The following is a 19,506-nucleotide window of genomic DNA, read 5'->3' as shown; positions in this document are numbered from 1 at the left end:
CCTGCACACCAGGGCGAGACCATAAATCAATGCTCGCTTCTGTAATTTTTTTCTTGGGAACCGGCTTGCTTGCCAAATATCGTCCCCACAATATTTGTAATTTTTGTAGTGCCTCATCTCCCTGGAAAGCCCCTTCCTTCCAAGGGTTTTGAGATTTCCCCGAAACAGACACTGCATAGGCCAAACTATTTTTATTAGACTGCCGGGACCATCCTTCTAGGCTGAAGACCTTCTCTATCTTACCACAGGTAAAATAGACTGTAGTTATGTCAAAGCTGAATAGCCCACCTCCTGGACTTGTGGTGGCTATTTGCTTATGGTCAGTAACTCACGAGACCCCACAGCTGCCTCCTTCCCAACCCAGCAGTGCTCAGTCATGATCACAGACAATTGTCCTCGAGATGGACGGTTAAGGCCTTACCCTCCACCTCTGCCTTAGATTAAGAGACTGGCCAGGTCTACTTAACGCAGGACTTAACAGTCTGCCTTGCTGCAGGCTGCTTGGGTCCACTTCCCAGGCTACTGGTATAAGCAGAATCCTACACTGCAGTGAGCCTCGGCCTGTGGGCCTCTAGCTCACTCTACATAAACTACAACCAAGTGGGGAGACAACATATGTCTGAACAGGCAGTGACCTGGGGAACCTGTCCAACCAACCGGTCGACGCCGTCACCAACACTGTTTCAAACCCTTCCCTCCCCGAGTCTATGGACTGTAAGCTGGAATCTATTCAACCTAAGGACCACAATCAGAGAGCTAAATCTCTGAGGAGTCCTTCTGCAGTTGCCAGTAAATGTTACCCCAAAATCTCTGTTGTAGAATAATAAAGAGGTGACATATAATAACAGGTCCGACTCCTATCAGCATCTATCAACTGGGAGAGTTAGAAATCTGTGTGCCTCCCACCCGTGTTGCATTGAAATAAAGGATAGAGAGAATATAACCTTAAATAGAAAGAAGATTTATTAGGGATAGTTACAACTGGGGGGGGGGGGGGAGGAGAGGAGGCTCCACTAAGGGGATCACTACAAATACCCAAGAATAGATTCCAGCAAGGGGCATAGAGCCCAGACCCTTAAACCGTCCCTTGGTTAAACTATTAAGTACCCGAAAAACAATTACTGTCTCTCATTCACTGCAGATGGAGGTCACCAGCAACTGATGGACCATCTCAGAGTCTCAGAAACATCAGAGGATCTGGCTCTCTACCACCAAAGCAGTAGATCAACAGATCTAGGCTGATAGCAAAGTCTTCACTGGATCCTTTGATGGAATACAGGAATCAGATATCAGGTAAGTATCAACGGCTTTGTCAGGTATTAGTGGCCAAAGTCTTGATCCAATGCCCGCGCAAAGAAACTGGACGAGGCTGCCTCGATGGTGGATAGCCTCTGCGTCATTGCTGACAGTTCCTTATATACTTGCTGTGGCATGAATTCCTGAGGCACACTCTGGCAGTCACTGCCCCCAGCTGGTTCCAGCCAGCTCTCAAGTTCTGGCAGGAAACAGAGTTTTGGCGGGAAAATGCCATGAAGAAAGGATACCAAGATGGAGTTCAAACCTCTCCTACCACATAAGCCATCTTGAACTTTTAGACTCCATGTTGAATTGCAGGAACATTTATTATAATACATAACAAGAGTATAACCATACACCAATAACACCTTATATCTTATACAGCTGAGTTGTTAACAGGCATCTGGAATAACAGGGACCACAATCAGTCCTGATTTCATCTGTCATGATGGTTTATGGCCATACACATTTGAATGTGACTGGGCAAGTTGGAAGGGAATATATCTTTATTAACAATATTATTAAGGATGACATGGTCTTGACAACTTGTTGCTCCGTTAGGGTATAGTGTGTATTTTCTCCCAACCTACCACCTAAAAGTTCTAGATCTGTTGTAACAGTGTGCAATGAGCCTTAATACTACAGCTTATCAAAATGTAAGCACTCTTTTTTAAAATAACTTGTTTCATAGCCTTCCATGAAGGATTGTCTGGAATAAAAACCAAAAGAAAAAACTAAATACAAAATAGTTTTGCAGCGTTTTACTGCAATACCAGGTGAAAGCTGACAATTCCAACTGAGTTTTGCTTTGGGTGTTTTGGGTTCATTCATAACCTGAAACTCAATGAATGCCATGTGACTATAAACTGAAGAAAATATTTGCACAAACCCTTGAGAACTAGAACCATGGAGTTCTGTTGTGTGGTCTATAGCAAGCATTTGTGTATTTGCTATTGCTGTGGCAGGTGTCATCACGGGGCCCTGTTACACAAAGTCTTCCACATTCTTTTTCTTAGTGTGTGAGCAAACGTTCAGTCCTAAGAAGACATATCCTGTGTTGTTGTTGATTTACGTCATGCAACATTCTGGGAAGAGGCAATGGTCCATGAAGAAGAAGCTGTGTGAGCAACAGGAGAGTTTGCTCTCTGTCTTGGTCATTGGTTGTAGTCAATTCTTGAGACAGAATTGCTCCCTGGGAAAAGTGTGTTCAGCTGAGATTCCTGAAAGAAGGGATTACCCGGCTGTTTGAACTCACGTGTGCCAGGGCTGGTATATATGTGTGAATATGACAAGCTACACTTACAATATACCCAGAATGTTTCACATCACTGATTTCTTCTCTACTAGGAAGCCGATCTGCAGGGCTCTGTATATCTTCTACTATTCAGCAGCAGGGCAACTCTGGTGTAAGAACGGGACACTGGGAGATTGTATATCTGATAGATTATTATTATCATTACTGAATTCCTAAAAGGGCACAGATAATGTGCAAGATATGCCCTGGAATGTGTGGGTCACCACGTGTGTATAGGTAGTGGATTTTGGTTTGGTTAACAAAATTCAGGTTCAGCAAGGAAGGGGGAAAGGATACCAGGAACTGTATCCCAAGAAACAGAGATCCTGTTTTGCTTTAGGTTTCCCACCTTACAATTCTGGGTCTTGTGTAGAATGAGTTATAGGAGCTGAGCTTTTAGAGAAGCCTGACTGGACTAGCAGTAGTGATAGTGCAGAACTGACTTTGCAGTACACTGGCTTACTAGGCCAGCAGAAGCAGAGCTTACATTACAGACCTGAACAAAGTAGCTGTATGTCAGAGCAAAAACTGGTAGAGTAGTTCTTCATGGAGTAGAGCTGACTAGCAGAAGAGAGGTACCTCCTGACTACCACTGAGTCTTGCTGGACCTGTGAGTGTGGTTCAGTTCTGTGGGGTTTCTGGTAGGACTAAAGATTCTCAAAAAGTTGGATGCTTATTGTTGGAAACTGCGGGGGTGAGCATACTCCTGATGTACTGGTTTGAGTGACTTGTTTTCCTATATGTAAATACAGAAAGAGTTGTCATATTTCTTTTAATTGTTTCCCTTTCCCCCAAATACAAAGATACTTGTCGTTCCATTTTCCAAAGGACCCTGTATGCTTGTGAGTGGGAATGAACCATCTGCGAAGGTGACCAGACAGGTTATAATTTAATTTCACAGAGCTAGTAGCAGGAAGGGGGATTAAGAAAAAGGACCCCTAGCCGGATTGAATCCAGATGTTGTTGCTGCCATTGCACGCAATGGAAGGCGTAGTTGCATTGACTTATGAACAAGCACTCCTTTTTCATGTGTGCCCATTCATGTTTGTGTTCTTCTAACTAGTACGATTCCAGGAATGGCCAATAATGATCCATCACAGAAAACAAATATAGAACAAATTCTGCCTCCCTTCCAGGTGAAAGATATTAATTTGAAGCCCAGTCCTGCATCCCTAACACCGATGAGAAATGTTCACTCACACAATCAGTCCCATTGAAGTAAGAGGAATAAAGATTAAATGCTTGAGAGTTCTGGTAAGTTATTAATTTACTTGAATAAAAACCATTGAGATCTTTGATATTTTAAAAGTTTGGATTTAATAAAAAAGCATTTTTGAAAAACTTTTAAAAAATGTAAGGAAACTAATATTTTCTGCAGAGGAGAACAATTGAGGGCCCTTCCTGTCTTGTTCTGGGTGTTACCTTTTGAGTTTGGAAATTTGCTTATGTTCCAAAATTCCTGCTGTGCTCTGAGAATAGTAACACTCAACAGTTATTTCTAGTGTGGACTATAATAGAGAATAATTCAAGGCACCCACAAACTATTTCATGATGCGAGCATTTCTCTTTCAAACTTATTTAGTTCCCAGGCTGTGGTGCCATTCTGTTCACCATTCTTAAATACCTTGGAGATTTCCTAAATAGTTCTAAGTTGTGTCTGGGGAAACATTAGAAACACATACTGAAATCATGAATATGCTGTAGATGAAACTACTTTGAATGTCCATTTTTGTCCAAATACTGGCCTGGAAGCTCATGTAAAGCAAAAGCGTTTAAGATAAACTTGTCAGTAATGATACTGTAATAGCAAAGCTTCCTAAATATTTATTCCTGATAAGCTTTTCACAAGCCCTCCTTGTCATGTGAGTTCATTAATTTTTAACATAAGAATAATTTGAGAAGGAATAATTAATTACCATGAATTTTGCAATCTGCTTAGTAGACCTGATTGAATGGAATATAATTTACTATTTATTTTTCACCATTCATGTTTATTGTACTGCTTATTTTATTTGTTATAAGGGGTATATATAGGTCCCATAGATTTCAGAGCCTAATGTAAAATGATCACCATTTAAAAAGTCAACATTTTGAGAACAGATGCCAAAGAGTTATTCCTTATTCTAAGTACAGGAAGAAAGTATGGAAACTCAGATGGGATCGTGTGGCAGTCATTGGCAAATGCAGATTTGTTAATGGCAATTGCAGTCTTCAGAGCATTGTAAATCAGTTATTATGGATGCCCTGGAACATTTGGATAATACTTTGCCAGAGAGTTTGAATTTTTCCTTTAGTTTTCAAGATTTGCAGGAAAAGCAGCAAAAATAATGAAGTGAGAAGTTTCCTTGGCAGGTGATGCTTCTTGATTTTATCTGATTTTTATTCTTCTCTGGGGAAAGATTTGGGAAACTTATTGTGTGTGAATGTGTTATTTTTCCCTTAACCACCCATTTCTAGTTCAGGGGGAGGTCAGAGCTCACAATAAAATAGCCTCCTCCTTCTCAGTGCATTCCAACTATGGGTTAAATCTTGCCTCGTTTAGGTGGAAGAAAGTACAGGGAGCCTCTAAACCACCCTGCCCCTGAACATTCACCTCAGGCAGGGCAGGATTCTCACCCTGAAGGGGGAGTAACTAAGGCAGCCACTGGCCCCTGGCTATGAAGTGTTATGATCTCTTGGGTAGCCCCCATGCAGCAAAGAGGGGATGAAGTTTTCTGCTTGTCAAAGTAATAGTAAAGTGCACTGCAAAACATGTTCCCTCTTCACACACCCCTGCCCACTAGCAGGGTACCTGTAGGAGGCTGGCACCTTCTGCCCCTCCTCACAATGCAGCCCATGTGGGCGAGGGCATGGCAGAATTTTGTTCTATACCAGGGATCGGCAACCTTTGGCACGCAGCCCGTCAGTGAAATCTGCTGGCGGGTCGGGACGGTTTGTTTACCTGCACCGTCTGCGGGTTCGGCTGATCACAGCTGCCACTGGCCGCGATTCACCATTGCAGGCCAATGGGGGCTGTGGGAAGGTTGCCGATCCCTGTTCTATACACACAGAGGATTTCAGGGAGTTCAAGCTTACTTTCTGAAATAGCAACTCAAAGGCATGTTAGCCTGAAAATGATTCTGGTGTGTTCTGAGTGACCCCTGGCTTTGAACCACAGAAACATTTACTCGAACAGAAAACTTAGACAATCCAGAGGAGTGCCCAGGCAGTAAAGCATTTGTAGAGGCATATGTTATCATTACACAGTGAGTGTGACTAAGGTAGACAGGAGCACTTACACCTGCTGGTAGCTCGATGAGCTGATGAGGTAATTAGCTCACCAGCTGGAGAAGCCAGAAAGGAAAGCAGGTAGTATAAATTGCAAACCCAGGGACCAGGTGATGGTCCCTCATAACTGCTGCTATAAAGTTATATTGTGTCTGGAGTTTTAGGAGACAAACTATAAACACAAGTGGTCAATGTACCTTGGTGGACCTATGTGCTGCTTAATTCACCAAGAGGGCTAACTAGCCAAGAGTTTCCAGGAACTGAATGGGGGCTTCTCTGGGTTTCACTTGGCAGCCAGGAAGGTTGAGAGGTAGCCTGTGTGAGGACAGGCTGAACTGGAAAAACATGGGGAGCTGATGTGGTGGCCAGAATAACAACAGAAGGAGATAAAAAGGACATGGCAGGCGTTCTAGCTGACCCAGCAGATAGAGCGACAATCCCTGCTGGGCGGAGCAACAGTGAGTGTTTCAGGAATTCATGATAGAACAAACCCAGGTACAGCAGCATATAATACAAAATGTGAGAAGTCCTGCCATGGGGGAGGGGAGGCTGGGACTCTGTGAAATGGGCCCTGGGGATCATCCTGATGCATTCTTCCTGACTTTTGAAAGAATTGCTACTAATGCAGGCTGGGATAAAGGGTTATGGGCTATACAGTTAGTCCCTTATCTGGTGGGAGAAGCCCAAGGGGCTTACAGAGCATTGTATGAGGAACACGCTAAGAACTTTGATATGTTAAAGGCTGCTATGTTAGACCATGTAGGTTTGTCAGCCAAAAGATACTGGCAGAAATGTAGGCAGCCACGTGGTAAGGCACAGAGCATTTGAGCAGAAGTTGACTGATTGGACCAAACAACAGCTGAGACAAAGGGGGCAAGATGTTGAAGTACTGTCATCTTAAACAGTTTATGCCGAGCCTCCCAGATACCACTAAGGTCTGCGTGAGGAGACACCAACCAGAGACACTGGATGCAGCAGTAAAATTGGCCAAAAAGTGTATAGAAGCTCTTTTTTTTTTCCTAAAGAAAGTGGCTTGTCCTATGCTAGTGGGTGAAGGGGAGGAAAAAAGGCAAGATTCCTTAAGCAGTAAGGCCCGTGAGTGTGAGACGGTGTGAAAGCCACTTCAGCCAGCCAGAATAAAACCATTTGTCCCTCTCACAGGTAGCAGGTCACTTTAAGTGGGACTGCCCATATATGGAATGCAGACTGCAGCTGCATAGTGCTCATTAGTGCAGAGCATGCTAGCTGGTTTCAGGAGTGGAATGCTCTAGGCAGAGAATGCATACATGAGGGGTGGGTGAGAACCAGTCCCATTGGAAGTACATGGGAGGTGTTGGTGGGAAAGGGCTGGGGTAATAAGAACCTTGCTCCATCCTGTGGTCATGGGGACTGATTGGAACCCATTCCTTTTAAGGAGAAGAATGGACCTTGAGGGAAGGAACCTCAATGGAGGAAAAGAGGGCTTGGGGTTAAGCATGGGACTCCGAGCCTCCTGGGGGAGATATGAGAGAACCCTAAATGGAAGTCAACAAGCCAAGAAAGTGGGGACCAGGGAGGAAAGGTGCAGGCAAAGGAGAAGTGGGAAAATGAGAACTCTAGACAAATACCAAGAAATTGAGGCCCAGATAGAGAGTACCAGAGCAGAAGAGAAGCTGGAAAAGGGGGCAAAGGAGCAGGGGTGACCCACACAAGGACAGCCTGAAGAAAGGATGGCAGGCCATGCCGTAGCTGAGGGGCCTGGAGGACGGAGTGACCTCCAAAAGCCTAACTCCTAAACGGGATCAGAGACCCTTGGACTGTGAGAGGTTAGCTGAGGAAGAAACCACAGTGTGCTTACACAGGATGGGGGTAGATCCCAAGAAACAGTCTGTAGGTTGTCCCTGGTGTGGTGACCTGTGGGACTAAACTGCATTGCGGGGTAAACCCCTGCCTAAAAATTCTTTGTTCTGTGGATGGAGGATGGGAAACCCACACAGGTGGCCCACGGAAAGGCAGACTAAGGGAACTTCAGGGGCAGTGAGGGATTGCTGCCTCCTCAAGGAAGGTAGAGCTTGCTCAGAGAGAAAACTGAGCTATAGCAGAAAGAGTGGGGCCTACCTGAGCAGGGAACATAAAGAAGGCAGGTATGTGACAGGATGTTGTTAATGGCTTTAAATTGGGTTCTGCTAGCCTGCTCACTTAACTGGGTGTTCTAAGGTAGAAAGAGAGCACTTACACCAGGAAGGAAAGTATGCAATACAAAAGCCTAACCAAAGGAGCAGGAGAGGATTCCTCATAACTGCTGCGATATGGCTGTATTGTACCTGCTGCTTAAGAAGGAGATGAACAATAAACACATGTGGTGTAGGTACTTTGGTGGATCTGTGTGCTGCTTAATTCACCAAGAAGGCTTACCAGCCAAGGGCTTCCAGGAGCTGAAGGGGAAACCCATTCACCATGTGGTAAAACTTCCATTAACTTCCAGGAGACCAGAATTTGAACCTAAAAGTATTTTGCATGTCAGAGAACATTTTGCAAGGGGTTGCCCCCTAATAGTCCCATGAAAGATTTACTACTTGCCAGGGTGATGCAGGTGTATATTTTGGAAGATGGAATGTAAACAGAAAACTGTTCAAGTAGAAATGCTTTAACCTTATAATATAAAAACAACTAACATTCAACAATCTGATACAAGGAAATGACCAGAATCCTTCAATATCATAAGCACTTCATTATATACTATACTCCCCTTTCATAATTGGTTTGCATGATATAAATTTGTTTAAGAGATATGCACTGAAGATTGTTTCTGATTGTTTCAGACATTTATGATGTCACATTAGCAACTGTATTTGCTATACTCCCAATCTGATGGTTTTTATTTGCTGTTGTACATAATGCATGTACTAATTAATAGTATGTAAGTAAAATAGATTGAAATAACACTTTCTGCCCAGTTACAAGAGTCTCATGTCAGGTAGAAAATTCTAAACTATGCTAATAAGGTATTATAGCAAAGTAAGTGTAGAGAGGAAGGTGGCCCAGAAGCTAGGGTATTAACCTGAGACTTGTGTAGTCCTGGGTTTGATTCCCTGCTCTATCAGACTTGCTGTGTGACTGGACATTCCCCATCTCTAAAATTAGGATAATGGCACTCCCCTATCTCACAGGATGTTGTGAGAGTAAATACATTATGAGTTTCTGAGATACTATGGTACTGGATGGCACAAGTATCTATTTCATACAAGTATATGCAGTGTTGTTATAACTGTATTGGTCCCAGGATCTTAGAGACAAGGTGGATGAGGTAATATTTTTTTTATTGGACCAACTTCTGTTGGTGAGTGTCTCATCTACCTTGTCCCTCTATTCTATATAGGCTCTTTTTTAGCATACTCATCATTGTCATGTCTGAGCATTTTTCAGTAGTGCATTAAGCAACATGGCTAACATCTATCCCGCATTCTTTATTCTCTCATCCTCTCCCCCCTTTCCTCCCTCTCCCCCACCCCCAGTGGGAGAGTGTGTTTAGTGGAGTCTCTTGTTTTGGTAGGGATCTTTGTTTTTTGTTTTGGGGGAAGGTGGTTAATATGCGTGTTGCAATGTATGCATGTTGGAGAAGGCAAGGTCCAAGAAATATGCCTTACACTTAGAGCAGAAGTTGGTGAACTTTGTGATGCTCCTCAGTTCTTGTGGGAGTTCATTTCTCCATCTCAGATCACCTCTGAGATAGTTCTGTCTCTCGCACAGAAGAGCTTTGTCCTTACAATAGAGAGTTGTCACCCTCCATCTTCATCCTGCAACTTTAGGAGATCTCTTACAGAGCCTTGGAGTGCCTTGAACATAATTACCAAGATACCTTAGAGATCTCACCATGCTTGAGCCAGACAAGTGGAATTGGCCATTCATAACAGACCAGAAAGCTCCTAGGGCCTCATTTTCCTCTGTGTTCTACCTGTAAAAAGGCCCATAGTCTCCCCTGGCATATTTTTATTAAGAAGCTTTATGGACTTGTTTGTCACTAAAACCTACAAGAAATAGGGCGGGACAAAAGGGTTGAGAAATAAGGAATACAAGGGAACTTTCATCCAAAAATCTAATGAAACAGAACTCTTGAGGTTACAGCAAGTTCAAGTTTCCCAGCTTTCCACCTTCTTGCAAGAATGAAAAGTGGCTTCAGCAATATATTGTGAGAGGGGGCCTACTGTTACCAGCACTGCTAACACCAGACAGTCGTGGAAACCTCACAGGAAGGCATGCTGTGACATTTATAAACCAAGGAGCTGCAGAGAGGATTGAATAAAGTCTGGTTATCTTGGAAACTCAGCACCTGAATCTTTAGAAGTGACCCTGCTGAGTTTTGCACTGCTCAGGTGCAATGTACATATACAGTGCAGTATGCTCCTGTGCAAACTGTATATGAAAGCTTGGGGCAAGGACTGTCTCTGTGTGGAAAGCATTTAGCACAATCTGGGCCATGCTGCAGTCTAATAACTAACTCTATTAATGCTATATAGATGCATTGAATTCTATGCCTTTTGTGAGTAGGATGGGAGTGAGCCAGGGATCCCCAACTACCTGGGTCCATCCGCTGACCTTCCACCAGGTCTGCCAGCTGTGGGCGCACCATTTAATGGAAGGAAGAGGATCCTTGGTCAAGCAGAAGTTGAGTTAGGGAGTATGAGGGGGGTTTTTCCCCCCAGAAGGGAAGAAGGGAGTAGAGCAGGTGGAATCTTTCTTGGGGGCCCGGGGGGAGAGGGGAGAAAAAGCAGCAAGGCAGGATTCCACCACATAGGTTGGGCAACAGTCCTCACTGACTCTGCACATAGGGGACACTGCAGCTTCCCTAGAACATCTCCAGTACCACTACATGGCTAGGGGAAAGGGCTGGGGTCAGGGTCGAAGTCCATCATAGAACACCCTCGTCCCCCACCCACGCCACACGTTGGCCCTTAATGTCTCCAAGTGGCATTGTGCTAAGAGAAAGCAACAGGGACTGCAGCATTGTGTAGTGCATTGTAGATGTGGCAGTGAATTGAAAGAAATAGGATGCATCCGGTATGTGTTGAGGCTGGACCTCTTCTCAGATATTGAATAAACAATGACAATGATGTAAAGATCCCTAAAAAAACCTGACCGGATATGGCCCACTTTTCTCATCACTGCTGTCTGGAAATTCAAAATGTGATGCCAATTGAACATACACATGTGTTTCTAAGTTCATTCATGCCAAGCGGGGCTTCTAATCTTTTGAAACTTCAGCCGGTCTGAACAAAAGGAATACGGTTTCCCTTTAAAGTCCGGTGGCTCTTTGTATTGCTTTTGTCTTCTCACTGGTTGCCCCTATGCCTTAAAGATCAAATAGCATTATTACTCATTATAACATCCTGTGTTGGCTAATTTTTTCCCATGAAAAATTTCAGTGAAAATGAACTTTTCATTTTAATCTAATATTTTTGCAAAAAACTTCAGCTTTGCATCAAAAAGCCAAGAACCCAAAAGACCAAACATTTTTTGGACTGCCAACAAAAACCGTAATTTTTTTTATAAAAATTTTTTGTGAAAACTCCACCTTTCAACAAAACAATTTTTTGAATGGTTCTGCTAATAACTATAACTATCCCTGCCCTTCCCCAGAAAAATTGCTCAGGGCTGTGCATAAACACGTCAAAAATCAGAAAGTTCCGAACAATACAAAAGAGCACTCACAAATATCAAAGAGAAGCAATGTATGATGAGTCTCTAGTGAATATCTAAGCTTCCACTAAAAGGTGCCACTAGGGCAATTCAGTGCAACACTTTCTTTCCTAAACAACCAAAAAATCATTCATAGCCCTGCTTTTGAGATGGGGTTGTGATCTAAATGAATGCAGAAAGGAATACTCAGTGGAAGTTATTGTCTCTCTAGCGTATAATGCAAACGCCATTGTGATACTAAGGGTATGTCTACACTATGGAATAAGGTTGAATTTATAGAAGTCGGTTTTTTAGAAATCGGTTTTATATATTCGAGTGTGTCTGTCCCCACAGAAAATGCTCTAAGTGCATTAAGTGCATTAACTCGGCGGAGTGCTTCCACAGTACCGAGGCTAGAGTCGACTTCCGGAGCGTTGCACTGTGGGTAGCTATCCCACAGTTCCCGCAGTCTCCGCTGCCCATTGGAATTCTGGGTTGAGATCCCAATGCCTGATGGGGCTAAAACGTTGTCGCGGGTGGTTCTGGGTACATATCGTCAGGCCCCCTTTCCCTCCCTCCCTCCGTGAAAGCAAGGGCAGACAATCGTTTCACGCCTTTTTTCCTGAGTTACCTGTGCAGACGCCATACCATGGCAAGCATGGAGCCCACTCAGGTAACCGTCACCGTATGTCTCCTGGGTGCTGGCAGACGCGGTACAGCATTGCTACACAGTAGCAGCAACCCATTGCCTTCTGGCAGCAGACAGTGCAATACGACTGGTAGCCGTCATCGTCGTGTCCGAGGTGCTCCTGGCCACGTCGGCTAGGAGCGCCTGGGCAGACATGGGCTCAGGGACTAAATTTGGAGTGACTTGACCAGGTCATTCTCTTTAGTCCTGCAGTCAGTCCTATTGAACCGTCTTATGGTGAGCAGGCAGGCAATACGGATGGCTAGCAGTCATACTGTACCATCTTCTGCCGAGCAGCCATGAGATGTGGATGGCATGCAGTCCTTCTGCACCGTCTGCTGCCAGCCAAAGATGTAAAAGATAGATGGAGTGGATCAAAACAAGAAATAGACCAGATTTGTTTTGTACTCATTTGCTTCCCCCCCCTCCCCTGTCTAGGGGACTCATTCCTCTAGGTCACACTGCAGTCACTCACGGAGAAGGTGCAGCGAGGTAAATCTAGCCATGTATCAATCAGAGGCCAGGCTAACCTCCTTGTTCCAATAAGAACAATAACTTAGGTGCACCATTTCTTATTGGAACCCTCCGTGAAGTCCTGCCTGAAATACTCCTTGATGTAAAGCCACCCCCTTTGTTGATTTTAGCTCCCTGAAGCCAACCCTGTAAGCAGTGTCGTCAGTCGCTCCTCCCTCTGTCAGAGCAATGGCAGACAATTGTTCCGCGCCTTTTTTCTGTGCGGACGCCATACCAAGGCAAGCATGGAGGCCGCTCAGCTCATTTTGGCAATTAGGAGCACATTAAACACCACACGCATTATCCAGCAGTATATGCAGCACCAGATTTGGCAAAGCGATACCGGGCGAGGAGGCGATGTCAGAGCGGTCACATGAGTGATCAGGACATTTCTGAATTCTCTCTGAAAAGCATGGGCCCTGCCAATGCATGCATCATGGTGCTAATGGGGCAGGTTCATGCTGTGGAACGCCGATTCTGGGCTCGGGAAACAAGCACAGACTGGCGGGACCGCATAGTGTTGCAGGTCTGGGACGATTCCCAGTGGCTGCAAAACTTTCGCATGCGTAAGGGCACTTTCATGGAACTTTGTGACTTGCTTTCCCCTGCCCTGAAGCGCATGAATACCAAGATGAGAGCAGCCCCCACAGTTGAGAAGCGAGTGGTGATAGCCCTGTGGAAGCTTGCAACGCCAGACAGCTACCAGTCAGTTGGGAATCAATTTGGAGTGGGCAAATCTACTGTTGGGGCTGCTGTGATGCAAGTAGCCCACGCAATCAAAGATCTGCTGATATCAAGGGTGGATGGCTTTGCTGCAATGGCATTCCCTAACTGTGGTGGGACCATAGACGGAACCCATATCCCTATCTTGGCACTGAAGCACCAAGCCGCCGAGTACATAAACCGCAAGGGGTACTTTTCAATAGTGCTGCAAGCTCTGGTGGATCTCAAGGGACGTTTCACCAACATCAACGTGGGATGGCCGGGAAAGGTACATGACGCTCGCATCTTCAGGAACTCTGGTCTGTTTCAAAAGCTGCAGGAAGGGACTTTATTCCCAGACCAGAAAATAACGGTTGGGCATGTTGAAATGCCTAAAGTTATCCTTGGGGACCCACCCTACCCCTTAATGCCATGGCTCATGAAGCCATACACAGGCAGCCTGGACAGTAGTCAGGAGCTGTTCAACTACAGGCTGAGCAAGTGCAGAATGGTGGTAGAATGTGCATTTGGACGTTTAAAGGTGCGCTGGCGCAGTTTACTGACTCACTTAGACCTCAGCGAAACCAATATTCCCACTGTTATTACTGCTTGCTGTGTGCTTCACAATATCTGTGAGAGTAAGGGGGGGACGTTTATGGCGGGATGGGAGGTGAGGCAAATCGCCTGGCTGCTGGTTACGCGCAGCCAGACACCAGGGCGGTTAGAAGAGCACAGGAGGGCGCGGTACGCATCAGAGAAGCTTTGAAAACGAGTTTCATGACTGGTCAGGCTACGGTGTGAAAGTTCTGTTTGTTTCTCCTTGATGAAACCCCCGCCTTTTGGTTCACTCTACTTCCCTGTAAGCTAACCACCCTCCCCTCCTCCCTTCGATCACCGCTTGCAGAGGCAATAAAGTCATTGTTGCTTCACATTCATGCATTCTTTATTCATTCATCACACAAATAGGGGGATGACTACCAAGGTAGCCCAGGAGGGGTGGTGGAGGAGGGAAGGAAAATGCCATACAGCACTTTAAAAGTTTACAACTTTAAAATTTATTGAATGCCAGCCTTCTTTTTTTTGGGCAATCCTCTGTGGCGGAGTGGCTGGTTGGCCGGTGGCCCCGCCACCGCGTTCTTGGGCGTCTGGGTGTGGAGGCTATGGAACTTGGGGAGGAGGGCGGTTGGTTACACAGGGGCTGTAGTGGCAGTCTGTGCTCCAGCTGCCTTTGCTGCAGCTCAACCATACACTGGAGCATACTGGTTTGGTCCTCCAGCAGCCTCAGCATTGAATCCTGCCTCTTCTCATCATGCTGCCGCCACATTTGAGCTTCAGCCCTCTCTTCAGCCCGCCAATTACTCTCTTCAGCCCGCCACCTCTCCTCCTGGTCATTTTGTGCTTTCCTGCACTCTGACATTATTTGCCTCCACGCATTTGTCTGTGCTCTGTCAGTGTGGGAGAACAGCATGAGCTTGGAGAACATTTCATCTCGAGTGCGGTTTTTTTTTCTTTCTAATCTTCACTAGCCTCTGGGAAGGAGAAGATCCTGTGATCATTGAAACACATGCAGCTGGTGGAGAAAAAAAAAAGGGACAGCGGTATTTAAAAAGACACATTTTATAAAACAGTGGCTACACTCTTTCAGGGTAAACCTTGCTGTTAACATTACATACATAGCACATGTGCTTTCATTACAAGGTCACATTTTGCCTCCCCCCACTGCATGGCTACCCCCTCAACCTTCCCCCCTCCCCGTGGCTAACAGTGGGGAACATTTCTGTTTAGCCACAGGCAAACAGCCCAGCAGGAACGGGCTCCTCTGAGTATCCCCTGAAGAAAAGCACTCTATTTCAACCAGGTGACCATGAATTATATCTCACTCTCCTGAGGATAACACAGAGAGATAAAGAACGGAGGTTGTTTGAACGCCAGCAAACATACAATGCAATGCTTTGTTGTACAATGATTCCTGAGTACGTGTTACTGACCTGGAGTGGTAAAGTGTCCTACCATGAAGGACGCAATAAGGCTGCCCTCCCCAGAAACCTTTTGCAAAGGCTTTGGGAGTACATCCAGGAGAGCCGCGAATGCCAGGGCAAAGTAATCCTTTCACATGCTTGATATTAAACCATGTATAGTATTTTAAAAGGTACACTCACCGGAGGTCCCTTCTCCGCCTGCCGGGTCCAGGAGGCAGCCTTGGGTGGGTTCGGGGGGTACTGGCTCCAGGTCCAGGGTGAAAAACAGTTCCTGGCTGTCAGGAAAACCTGACTATAACCACAGCTATCTACAACCTCATCATCATCATCTTCTTCGTCCCCAAAACCTGCTTCCGTGTTGCCTCCATCTCCATTGAAGGAGTCAAACAACACGGCTGGGGTAGTCGTGGCTGAACCCCCTAAAATGGCATGCAGCTCATCATAGAAGCGGCATGTTTGGGGCTCTGACCCGGAGCGGCCGTTCGCCTCTCTGGTTTTCTGGTAGGCTTGCCTCAGCTCCTTAAATTTCACGCGGCACTGGTTCGGGTCCCTGTTATGGCCTCTGTCCTTCATGCCCTGGGAGATTTTGACAAAGGTTTTGGTATTTCTAAAACTGGAACGGAGTTCTGATAGCACGGATTCCTCTCCCCATACCGCGATCAGATCCCATACCTCCCGTTCAGTCCATGCTGGAGCTCTTTTGCGATTCTGGGACTCCATCATGGTCACCTCTGCTGATGAGCTCTGCATGGTCACCTGCAGCTTGCCACGCTGGCCAAACTGGAAATGAGATTCAAAAGTTTGCGGTTCTTTTCCTGTCTACCTGGCCAGTGCATCTGAGTTGAGAGTGCTGTCCAGAGTGGTCACAGTGGAGCACTCTGGGATAGCTCCTGGAGGCCAATACCGTCGAATTGTGTCCACAGTACCCCAAATTCGAGCTGGCAAGGCCGATTTAAGCGCTAATCAACTCGTCAGGGGTGGAGTAAGGAAATCGATTTTAAGAGCCCTTTAAGTCGAAATAAAGGGCTTCATCGTGTGGACGGGTGCAGGTTTACATCGATTTAACGCTGCTAAATTCGACCTAAAGTCCTAGTGTAGACCAGGGCTAAGAGTGCTAATTTCTCTGTTTTGTAAATACTTTGAAAATTGATAAAGGAGTAAAAGCATTTTTAGACCCACTTACCACAAGCAAGTAAGCTTTAGATCATAAAACAAATTATGACCAGCCTAAAAAATTAAACATTCCTTTCTTGTGTGATGATGTTGGAATCCTTCATTGCAAAGCAACTGCATAATCATCAGTAAACACCATGTATGTGCCTAGGCATTTGCCAAGTGCAATAAATAACCCTTGTTCTTTGAGAATCTTTTGTAGGCTTCCTCAATAATGGTTAAAGATTATAAATAAAAACACAGCATTTTAAATGGCTATTATTTTCTTCTTTGGAAGCTCACAGGGTTTTTTCCAGTGGGGGAGGGGGAGCATCTTCAACCCTAGAAGATGGCAGTTGACGAAGTGCTTCTATAAAACTCAGGGTTTTACTGCCAGGACAAGTGCTCTTTCTGGGCTGTCTGCACAAAGCAGAAGTAATTCTTGATGATGGGTTAAGTTAATTAGATGTCTGCATTCCATAGGTCTATTCCTAGGATTTATACTGTATCAGGTTATTTCTCATAGTTACAGTTGCTCTAGAATCTTGCCACAAAAGGCAAATTGTTTTCTGATTAGTGTCCAGCAAATTCTGGTGGCACCAGTTGCACCTATTTAGGTGAATTGCATCTAATCGATCACTTGCACACAGACATTCACCCCTCCATATTTTCAATGAACTTTGAACACCACCATGCAAATAGACTTGTTTGTAAGTTCTTTGACACAAGCAATTTATTTGCCATTTATGCTTAAAATCAGTTCAACCAATATTTAGTGCAACAGTTCCTTTCTGAAGCAAGAATCTATCATACATTTAATCCTTTAGTGAGGCCAAATCTTGCTATCTACTCATTAGAGCCACAACACTTGAACATATCCAGGCTATGTCAAAGTACAATGGTGTACAGATCCAGGGTTTGTCTTTTGGTCTATCCCTAGTTTTATCATTCTGCAATCCTTAAGTGTGTGTTTGCAGAACATTTTTGGAGCATACTGATGAAGACACAAATTTTCAAGAACACTTGCAATCTTTCACCTGTGTTTCATTGTGAGTGCTACTAGTGCATGCAATATATAGGTAGGGTTGAGGGTAGCTAAAGATCAGGAGCCAATATATACTGCTTTGAATATATAGATTCTTCAACTGCCAATGTGTGGAAAGAATCGAGCACTCTCTGGGTTGCATTACAGCCTCAGTAATAACTAACTTAGTGGTGGAGAAATGTGAGACACCTAGTGCGAGTCAGAAGGAAAGCTTTCTTCTCTACTATCGGCTGTTGGAAAGCCTGATGTTCAGGCTGCAAGGATCGCATCATGGACATAATTCTTAAAAATGATGAAACCTCTTCAAAATCCTAAGGTGTATGTGAAACTCCTTACTTTCAGCATATTTCATCTGAGTAGCAAATAGCACAACTGTTGCTGTTCTAGAACAAGTGTTGTCTTCTCTGGGTTGGTGCAAAGGCTGGGGAAGCTGCAAGGAGCTTTCCACAGATGTTTATGCACCACCACATACACCCTGTGCAGGGGTGAAGCATCATCCTCATGAAGAATGCAGACACCATGGATATAACATGTAGTTCTCCTATATCACTTTTCATTAGCACATCTTGGAGCAGTTTAGAAAGGAGATCAGAATCACTATTGCCATTTCACAGATGGGGAAACTGAGGGACAGAGTGTGAAGTGACTTGTCTGAGGTCAAGCTGGCAAAGCTAGGAATAGAACCCATGTCCCTTGAGACTTACTCTGGTGCTCTATCCACTAAGCCACACTACTATGAAGAGAAACCAGAATATTGGCTACTCTGTGATGGGTTTTTAACCCACACAAACATGCTGTGAGAGGGTTAATATGGGCCTGAGAAGCCAAGTAACCTGCCTACTCACACCTTGAGGGTGGGCCAGGCCTAATTAGAAACAAAGCCCAGTTGCGGGAGAGCCAGCCTTCTTTCCATAAATAGTTGCGTGAGTGCTGTTGGAGGTAGGAGACCTAGAAGAGAGGAGATAGGAAGCAGGCTGAGAAGGTACAAGGGAAGAGGATTAGATGGAGTTTGGCAGGGGATGAGCTGGAAGCCTGACTGAGATGGGGGGACTTGATGAACTGGAGCCTACCTGAACCTGAGTAAAGGAAGGAGGGTCCCAGACCCTTGATCATGGGGTGGATTGAGGCACAGTTTATAGCAGCAGAGGTCAGCCTATGATGAGGTGGCTGCTGGCTGAGGAGGCTGAAGGTCTGTTTTGTGTATTTTTTTGTTGTCCTTTTGGTAAAGGACTCTGTGGCCCCAGAATGGGCAGGACTCTGTAAATTGGTCTGGCTGGAGGGCCAGGACAACCTATGGTGAAGTAGGCCAGAGGAAAGCTGGGGGTTGAGGGGAAAACTGAGGCACCGCTGCTGCCATGCCACATCTGGCCACAAAGGAGGGTAGCAACTTGTCACATATCCAAAAAGTAGTGCACAGAGGGCACAGCCCTGGTCCCATATCAATAAGTCCAGCTCATGGGGCACTCTGTACTCATTGAAAGTGTGGCAGAACTTCCATTGCAATATGTGCTTCTGGGGGACTCCAGGAGGAATCCTGAGTAAGTCCCACTGCATCAGAGAAGTTCTTCTGCATCACAGCCCCTCTACATTGCCTCCAGCAGAGAGAGTGGTTTAGAGCCTTAGTTTCATAATTTCTCCCCCTTGTCCTGTGCAAATCTGGTGCCCTTAAAAGATGCCAGTGTTTGATTTTTAAACATAAAGAACAAGGGAAGGTCTAACTGGTTATGAAGGGCAGTTGCCCTGTTCCTTGGCCAGTGGCCTAGAGGGACAGCACCTAGACTATTTGAAAGGATTAGCTGTATTAGTAGGAGAATGACACAAAATTCATTTTTCTTTTAAATTATTTTTAGTAAAGTCACACCACAATGTGATACAGAAAATGATGTGGCAAGTTTATAACCAAACTTCTCTAGCA

At 45.1% G+C, this 19,506-nt stretch overlaps 1 long non-coding RNA gene across 1 annotated transcript in view; it reads left to right on the top strand.

Annotated features, from left to right (window-relative positions):
- The first annotated feature begins 1,113 nt into the window (after positions 1–1,113).
- The window catches only part of LOC144264535 (uncharacterized), a 46,710-nt gene continuing 28,317 nt past the window's right edge, over positions 1,114–19,506 (top strand). The window contains exons 1-2 of the long non-coding RNA XR_013346065.1: positions 1,114–1,293; positions 3,727–3,844. This is a non-coding gene — a long non-coding RNA (uncharacterized LOC144264535). The remainder of the gene's footprint in view (positions 1,294–3,726; positions 3,845–19,506) is intronic.

Source organism: Eretmochelys imbricata, chromosome 5 (genome assembly GCF_965152235.1).
Source record: "Eretmochelys imbricata isolate rEreImb1 chromosome 5, rEreImb1.hap1, whole genome shotgun sequence".
NCBI lineage: Eukaryota > Metazoa > Chordata > Testudines > Cheloniidae > Eretmochelys > Eretmochelys imbricata.
This window is presented reverse-complemented; position numbering and strand designations above follow the sequence as displayed.